Consider the following 9404-nt stretch of genomic DNA (forward strand, 5'->3'; position numbering starts at 1 on the left):
CGGAGCGTACGCCGACATTTTTGAAAATTTGTGCCATGTAAACATAATCTGGTACCCGTGTCCGAATATTGGTTCACAAAAAATTTAAGGGCGACAACACAGTCGTAGAGTAGAGTCTACACAGTGATTACTACCCCTCATCAGTGAAAAATACTTAACTTCGTATGTTTGGAGTTAAGACTGTGTTGTGTTTTGTACCCACTGTTATTTTCTAAAAGTGGTCCTCTTGTTTGCTTGTTTACATAATTATACCCCTAACCCCCCTAAGCCCTCACTTTTTATTGCATTTTTCAAGTTTACATTTTTTCAAGTTTGAAACTGAATTATACGCACGTGCGTACTGCCGTATGCCTAGGTACGCCCCTGATTACCAATCGATTTGATATCTCGACCTAACTGAGAGATAAAATGCCTCTATCGCGGGTGGGAGGACTTATCTCCCCTCAATACTCTCCCGGTAGTTTATTGAGTTTCGTCGTCTGATATAACAAACTAAAAATTTTGATATGCTCTTTGTGAATGCAGTAGAAATTATCAGCGTACAATACTTCAATGATATCATTTTACAGTCTTTAGAGGCTCTTAGCAGTGTAGCTATGTTTTGTTATGAGGATGAAACATCCTAACGACCTTTCTTACGCCGTGTTGTTTTGACATCTCTAACTTAATAGTTTAAGGTCTTTTAAAGTTAGACCATAATTCTAAGTATACCGATTACTTAAAAACATATCCTTCAGTCGGTTTAATAGATTCATAAATTTTTGACACTAGTGCACTAAAATAATGTGTGTAGCATTCGAATCGCGTGTAAAGTAATGGCATTAACGTTTTCATTTTCTGACTTAGATCGTTTTAGACGCGTGTTGGTTTTGGTTTTGTGATTAATTACGAGCTAAGTGTTAGGTTCAGCTACACCTCAAACTGATTTAAACCCAGAGTGTCTTGCATTGACCGTTCCAAGGCGGTGATTTCATTTAATTATTGACTGTTTATAGCTGGTGTTCTACACTTGATTTGGTTGTTGATAATCAAACTTAAGTTCATGCTTAAAACGCATAATTATGAGTTTTATATCTGAACTAAAGATTGACACGATGTGCATATAAACATAAATGTCATGCGACAATTTACCTCGGCTTACGTTACATACATGTATCTTTTATTATTGAGACTGGTAAGTTAGGTTCTGTTAACCAGAGGGACATGCGTATACTGGAGCTGACCGGGTTTAAGTGAGGTCAGTTGGAACTTAACTTCCAAGATGGCGTCGTTTTCGTGTTTTTCGTGGAGGAGTAGCGGATATTTTCACCCGGTAAGCCAGTTTATATTTATATTTCTTTTCAATGAATAAGCCCTTTCGGCTCTACGGTGTTTGTGCTTCCTTCGGTTTTTTGTTTCAATAAAATAAATAGACGTCGGAATAAAAAAGTAATTGAAGCAAAACTGTCGACAAATTTGTTGTTCAATTTCTTGACCTTCGAGATGTTTGATTTTCGAATATCATTTTCTCTCATAATAAACCGTATGTGTGCATGTTTACAATTAAATATAACATAAGTCACGACTATTTTATTATCTCGACGTGAATGAATTCCGCATTGGTGCGAATGTTTTGGAAAACATTTTCACTTCGGGAAATCAAGAATTATCTTTTTTTATTAATTGTTATATTAGTAGTGTTTGTTATATGTTTTCTCGCTTACTTAACGCTAACATTTAGTGTGTGTAATATAAGACATTCAACGGTATTATTAACACAGTGTAATTCTTACCTGTTTATTTTAACACATATGAACATACTTATGTTTGAATATGCCTCAAACGGAATACTATGCTTACTAAACGGAATACTATGCTTACTATTTCCAGATATCAAGACGTAAGTTATATATATTGAGGATGCCAAGATTAAAAAAGACGGCGTAACGAACTGCGTACCGCACTAGAAAGCGAAAGGTACATGAAAACTCACCAATCAAACAAAAAGGATTACGTCGAAGTACCCCGTCATTTAAACAAACAAAACAACCACATATACATGCAATATAAGTGTAATGAAAAACAGAAAAGGGTAAGGCCGGTTCGATACTAGTAAAAAGCTGCTGTAACCAAATACTAACATTATTTCGATTCGGAATACATGAAGCAATTTGGAATACCTGACACCTGCTTAGAAGATGCAAATCGGTGAATGTTTTTTATGCAAACTTAAATATTAATTGTTTATTTAATACACTGAGATTCGCCGCGTTTTACCATAACGATACAGATAAATGTATGTGACTTTGATGTGACACATTTTCGACGACCTTCTTTTAAACCAGTTCTGAGTTGGTCACTATATTATAATCGCAAAAAGTGAGTTTGTAGTGGATAGAAAGATTTGTGAAAATGCAATACACGATATGATTTCAGTAGATGTGATCAATATATACATGTATTTTTTCACTTTTATACCTATGTGAAAACATAATTATTGTTTAAGACTGTTTTATTGAGGAAATAAAGTATTTGTTCACTTAGGAAGACTATTTCGTTTGTTCCTAACATTGCCTTCTAATCTTAAGTAATTTTAATATGTCAGTTGCATAACGAATTTATTCCGCCCAAATCTTTTTTTATTATGTATGTAAGTGCTGAATGCAATTGAAAATGTATGCAGAGACATCGTAAGAAGAAATGACGTAACGCAGATAATGGTTTATTTTCATACAAAAGGTGAGAGACTAGCATCATGACACAAACGGACCAAAACGTGTAATTAAGAAGCATTCATAGCAATTATATGTCAGACTTGTCTATGTAAAAACAATACAATAAAACAAAAACAAAAAAACAACTAAATACTTCAGCTGTACATTTTTTGTTTGGTTCGTTTGTTTTATTTGCTGTTTAGTCCGGCTCTGTTGAAGGACTTTTTCTTGCATATTCTATATTTAAACTCATGCGGTCCATGAATAGGGCATGGTATCTCAGTCCTCCGCTAATTTTAAATTCCTAATTACATATTCTGCAACGAAAGATGTACTTGTTATCGCCCTTTAACCTTCGTCATCTGAAAAGACAGTAAAATAATGGTTAAAGAAAATTGCATATCAGAATAAGGTTAACACGTCATAAAATACATTTAATTAATTTAAATATTACTGAAAGGACTGATAAACATTATATTATTTCGTACAAAAGCCACCACACAACCCATCTTTTTTTAAAATAGGTGACTTGATTCAGTTGGTCGGCAGGTTTTTGTACAGCATTTTTACAATTCTACAATAAAATTATTAAGAAAACACTTATATTGCACCACATAAAATGCTATAAAACTATAATATTGAAGTACACATATAACATTTATTGTAGATGGGTAGGTAATTCGTGTCAATCTCTTTCACATATGAAATAGCTGTTTGTCATTTGGAAGTCGTGTCCCAACATGTGCTTAATAGAAAGTAAGTTTCAAAATGAGGGGTTAAACCAATAGTTTTTGGCAATAAATTAGTTATAAGAGATAAAACGGCGTCGGGAAAATGAAATAACCTTGATTTTAGTTATTTTACTGTAAACATGCACAAATACTGTGCATTTTAAGAGAAAATGATATTTGTACATCTCATTTCTCGAACGTCACGTAAGGAGACAACAGATTTGTGGACGGTTTTCCTTCAATAACTGTTTTATCCCGACGTCTACGATCTTGAAAAAAAACCCGAGGGAAGCACAAACACCGGAGAGCCGAAAGGGCGTATTCATTTAAAATAATTATAAATACAAAGGGGCTTACCGGGTGAAAATATCCCTTGTTCCTTCTAGAAAACCCAAGAAACGACGCAATCTTTGAAGTTTAGTTCCAACTAACCTCGCTTAAACCCGGTAAGCTATCGTATACGCATACCCCGACCTCTGTTAACTGTGTCATGATATGGTATGTAAACAAATGGTGAGCATGTGTGTAAATACAGGATATAAATTGCGATAATCCAATCTGGCTTGCACGTACGAGTGCTTACTGAAACAGTTTCATTACCCTTTATATTTTACAATTTAATAAAAAATAAATCATTATCATCATCATCATTAATCCCTCGACTGGTTTTGCCGTTGGGAGGGGGAAATAGGGACGACGAAACAGAAATCCGCCTCCAGTCAGGTCTGGTGTGTGCTGCCGAGAGTAATTCATCCATGGGAAGAGATGTCCACTCTTTAACATTGTCCATCCAGCTTTTCTTCTGACGGCCTCGATGTCGACCTCTCTCTAGCATGCCCTGGAGAATAGTCGTGCACGGAGAGTCGTGCCTGGTGACGTGCCAGAACCAAGCAAGCTTTCGTCGTTTGGTGGTCGCCAGTAGGGGATCTTGTAGACCAAAACATGTTGCAGTCATATTCCGGACGTACTCGTTGGTCCTGTGCTCCGTGCAGGAGATGCGTAACAATTTTCGGAGACCTCTATGTTAAAATGCCTGCTTTCTGTGTCGGCATGAAGGGCCCGTGTCTCGCAGTCGTAGAGTAGGATGCAGACTACAGGGGACTTGCAGAGCCTTACTTGGTGGCGAAGCTGATGGATCTGCTTGACAACAACCTGCTCAGTCTGGTGATCGCTGCGGTCGCCATGGCAATTCTTATTCGGACCTCAGCGGTACTGGTACAATCCTTGGACAGGATTGCGCCCAAGTACTTAGGGCTGGTTACTTCTTTTAGCTTCTTGCCGTTCATGGTGATGTCTGCACTGGTGTTGGTCCTGCTGTTCACCATGATATTCGCCTTCTCCGTGCTGAACTCCATCCCGTATGCTCCTGCTGTTTCAAAGAGTCTTTTGGTGAGATCTTGAAGTTCACTGCTGGTGCAACCCATGAAGTCAATGTCATCAGCGAATCTCAAGTTGGAGTTGTGTCTTCCACCGATAGAGATAGAGGTTTGGTAGTCATGAAGAGTATCCTGCATTATCAGTATCTAAATGAAAAGGTTAAACAGGACGGGAGAGAGCAGACAACAATGACGGACCCCTGATGTCCTGCAGAAGTCCCCCTTTTGTCCGTTGAGAAGTACTGCGCTGCTAGCGTTTCCGTAGAGTTCTTGAATGACTTGCACATGTCCTTCGTCAATGTTGAATCCTCAAATAACATGCCATAGGCTATCATGCCACACGCGTCGAAAGTTTTCTTTCATGTGTTTCTCAATGATGATTCTGCAGTTAAAGATCTGTTCCACTGTGCTCCGCCCAACTCTGAATCCAGCCTGCTCTTCGGCCAGCAGTTTCTCGGCCTTACTTTTCAATCGATTAAGGATGATGCGCAGCAAGCCCTTACTGGGATGACTGATAAGGCTGATGGTGCGGTAATTTTCGCACAACTTGAGGTTGCCCATTTTCGTTAGGGGTATAACCAGTGACTGAGTCCAGTCCTTGGGCCACTTCTTTTCCTCCAAGATCGTTAGGCGTAATGCCGTTATTGTTGCAGTCGTTGCCTGTCTTCAGTGCTTAATCAGATCGGAAGGGACGTTGTCCACTCCCGGAAATTTTCCTGCCTTAATACTAAGCACTGCCTCATCTTCAAACTTGTCCTTGCTGGGCATCTTTTTTATTAGTGATTACACATTTTAATTCTTATTCATAATAGCATAAAACTATTGGAAATAATATACAGAATATTGTTGTCGTTTCATGGGAAGTACCACATAATTATTCAACCACACATGATATGGCTAGTTACATACAGTACATAAGTTGTGCCTAGCAACAGCTGATTTCTACTTACAAAACTAATATGCAATTTGCTCAAGTCACTAATGTTTATTTTTCGCTCATTTTCACAAGGAAAATAATACCCCGTGAATATGTTTCAATGACCCATTGTAATTGTTATGTGCCCAAGGGCCCCTGAACAGTTTATTTAGTGCTGCTTTTAATATTTTGTTCAATTTGGACTTCAACAACAACAAACAATAATTGGGGGTTTAGTATTTTTTATGTGAGGGATCGGACCCTAAAATTGATGAAAATACGCCTTCTACCTTTTTCAAGTTTAAATGTATGAAATTTTGAATTCTAAAAAACTTTGATTAATTAAATAAAAGAATTGAAATGATTATACATTATACATTAAAAATATTCTTTAATAAAGTAATGTAATGGTATTGTATGTGCTGTCATAAATGAGCATCCAACTTTGTCTGCATCATTACATAAATTAACCATTATACCACAAAAGTGCGGTATGTTTTGTCTTGCTTTTTTTCAGCCTGGTACACTGGCAGTGTTTTGCCTTTTCTCCGACATTTAATTTAATTATTTTTTTTTCTTCATTTCTTTGCAGAATGCCACTGAAAAGGGAAAAGACAAATGTGTTTAGTTAAATCAAATACAAATGGAAAAAAGTCCCACTAGAATCGAAATCAGCACTGATGAAGAAAATGCCTATAATTTGACATGTTATATCGACACGGATGAACCTCACGTGTTCAGTTCTATATTTGTCCAAACATTATATGGTGGTAATTATTACTGCATTCATCATAATGAAGGATCTGACATATATTCTGCAGCACTAAATATATTTTTGATGAAAGATGATCAACTCAAAGTACATGCACATACATTGACAAGTTTAACGGAAGACACGGGTCCATACATCGCTGGAAAAAAGAATCTAGACAGTATTTAGGAATGTGATATTGAGGAGGTGAAGGTTAATAGTTATGTTAACTTTTCACAGCTAAGGAAGATCAGACACAACTCATTAAGAATTTCCTGGTAAATAAAGACAGGAGCAAACGGTAATGATGTCTGCGTAAATCGCTCGTTTGAACTTCCCGCTGACTTCGCATGCAATTTTTTTGTACACAGAAAACCAGTGCCTTGTAGTCATAAAGTTTGGAAGAAAAAGTTTGCCTTTGTTTTAAGACAGAGTTTCCTTAATAATTAAACTATGTACAAGGAGTTCAAAACATACAATTAGTATAAGAAATCCTGTTAAAGAATTTGCTGAATTGATGCCGATTTTAGGAGCATTTTATGCACCAGAGCTGTGGCCGCATATCGAGAAGAAGACTTCAACACTTCGTATGAAAATGGTGCAACTTATGTTAACAGCTCAACAATACGATCAACTACTGATATCCAATCCAGGAGTACACGATGAGATAAGTGTGTAAAATACAGCGATGCAATTCGAAAACGAAAGTTCAGGCTGAAAATAGAATTAAGTCAGATAGAAAGTTCATTAACACATTTGCTTAACACTCTGATGTGACAACAGAAAACATTCTTAAACAGAATCAGGTACAAAAAGATAAAATATAAGTGCAAGAATCAGAACTTTGTAAGCTGAAAAAGAGTATGCTTGCTTGATCAGTACTTGATATCAGACGTCAGTATTATTATTACCTGATGCTGTGACATAAGACTAAATATTTTATTTTTAGCTCTCGTGAGCACAACATGCTTATGTTAAGCTTTTTTGAGTTGTCACAATGAAATCACAGCTGTGTTTGAAACTGGGTCACACAAGGTCAAAAACTAGGTCACTTGTTAAAATTAGAATAAGATTGTTAACACTTTCACGTTCCTAGTTTCAGAAATTTTGTCAGAACTGTTGTCTTTCTGATATCTCTTGCGAGTTCAAGTCAGATAACAAATGTGTCCGCCAGTTGGTTTGGCAGTTTTTAAATGGCTATAGTCCTTTTAAAGAACATGGCATCTATGGGGCTAGCTAATTTTACTTATATGGCTGTAATGTAATTATGGCTGTTCCAGAAGTCACTTTTTTAGCTCAATCTTCATGCGACTTTCAACGGTGATGTTTTACTGATATCTGTGCCAAGTTGAAACATATTTTAGAGATATCTAACGAACGATCACACAATGGGTATCGAACCCATGACCTCCCTTTGGCTAGGGTGACATCATATCCATTACACCACGGCGAAATATTCAAAGGAGGTGATCGACACACCCTTCGCCCCAGATGTTCGATATGTTCTGTATTTCGTGGTGGATATGTCACTTCGGTCTCTCAGTCCGTTTATGCCATTTCTTACCGAGGAACTGTATCAGCGCCTGAGAAATATCAGTGCCAATGCAAGCAGTGTGTGTCTAACGCAATATCCGGACCACTTAAAGGTGGTACAAGATTTGTGACGTTAGTTTGCGATTGTACAAATTCCGGTGTATGTGAACCTCGTTCTGGGGAAACTGGGCTTAATGCATTTGCGTCAAATGTCATCCAATATTCGCCTTTGCAGTCCTCAACGGTTTTTCGGGACAACGCTTTCCGCTTTTATGGTACTTTTGTTTGAAGGAAGTCTCTTTTTTGCAAACATTCAATTCAAGCGGAAAGTTTCGTCCCCGATACTCTTCTGCAGACTGCACATGCTAATCTGGGATGACACTTTACGCACTTGCTTTAGGCCAAGTTTTCCCAGAAAGAGGCTCATATAAGAAAGGGAATTTGAATGTTCCCATGACCTTGAATTTGTTTCAACATTTGAAAAGTGTTTTGTCTTGCTTAATGTGAAGTTAAGGGCATAGCAGCACAGGACTACTTACAAAAACAGGGCCCTTCTCTGCCATTTGCCAAATTAGAACATGGCTACAAATTAGACAATTTGGCTCAAGAAATTTCCATTTCGCTATTAATTGTTCTTCATAAAACACCGTAATACTAATACAATGTGAAGAATTTCTGTGTTCTAACGTAAATTTGGCTAAGAAAATGTTGCAATTATTAAACTACCTTTGACATTATTTGGTCACTGCGAATTAACCTCATACATGTAACATTCTCACAAAAAGATGTTAACGGACGACTTATGACCCAGTGATCAGGGGAAAAAAAGTAAAAAGCCTTTGAACGCACATACGGTATGAAAAGGGTGCTATATCAATGTGGTATAAAAAATGTCTATTTCTGGTTTAAGTAAACGGATCTTTCTTCGACGTTATGCATGTTTTTTGTTTACTTCAAACACATGCTGTAATTGCATATGTATGTTAACACATGGGCTTTACCTGCTTAAGTCAAAATGAAATAGTCTGTTCTGTCGTGCCGCGTTAACATTTTGTGTCAAATAACTTTGAAACCACCTGGTGGAGTTTGGTCCACCTTAAACTTCAGGTGTTGGCCCTTTGGTTGACAGTTTACTTTTTATGCTCTCCCAAAAATTTGGGGTGGAGCATATAGTCGCCGCTTCGTCCGTCCGTCCGTGTGTCCTTCCGTCCGTGCACAATTTTTGTCCGGGCTATTTCTCAGCAACTAATGACCGGAATTCAATGAAACTTTATGGAAAGTTTCAATACCAAGAGGAGATGTGCATATTATCAGCGGGTTCTGGTCGGATGATTTTTCACAGAGTTAAAGCCCTTTGAAACTTTCCATTAACTGTACATATAGTGCAATTCTTGTCCCCTCAAC

The 9404-nt window shown here is 37.4% G+C and overlaps 2 long non-coding RNA genes across 2 annotated transcripts; one reads left to right on the plus strand and one right to left on the minus strand.

Moving 5' to 3' along the window:
* The first annotated feature begins 718 nt into the window (after positions 1 to 718).
* LOC127837080 (uncharacterized) lies at positions 719 to 2526 on the plus strand. Its single transcript, XR_008029093.1, has 2 exons — positions 719 to 1312; positions 1870 to 2526. It is a non-coding gene; the product is annotated as an uncharacterized LOC127837080 (long non-coding RNA).
* Positions 2527 to 2685: 159 nt separating this feature from the next.
* LOC127837079 (uncharacterized) lies at positions 2686 to 3917 on the minus strand. The gene is made up of 2 exons (XR_008029092.1): positions 3782 to 3917; positions 2686 to 3055 (listed from the first exon to the last, which is right to left on the minus strand). It is a non-coding gene; the product is annotated as an uncharacterized LOC127837079 (long non-coding RNA).
* Between the last annotated feature and the right edge of the window lie 5487 nt (positions 3918 to 9404).

Source organism: Dreissena polymorpha, chromosome 7 (assembly GCF_020536995.1).
Source record: "Dreissena polymorpha isolate Duluth1 chromosome 7, UMN_Dpol_1.0, whole genome shotgun sequence".
In the NCBI taxonomy this organism is placed as follows: domain Eukaryota; kingdom Metazoa; phylum Mollusca; class Bivalvia; order Myida; family Dreissenidae; genus Dreissena; species Dreissena polymorpha.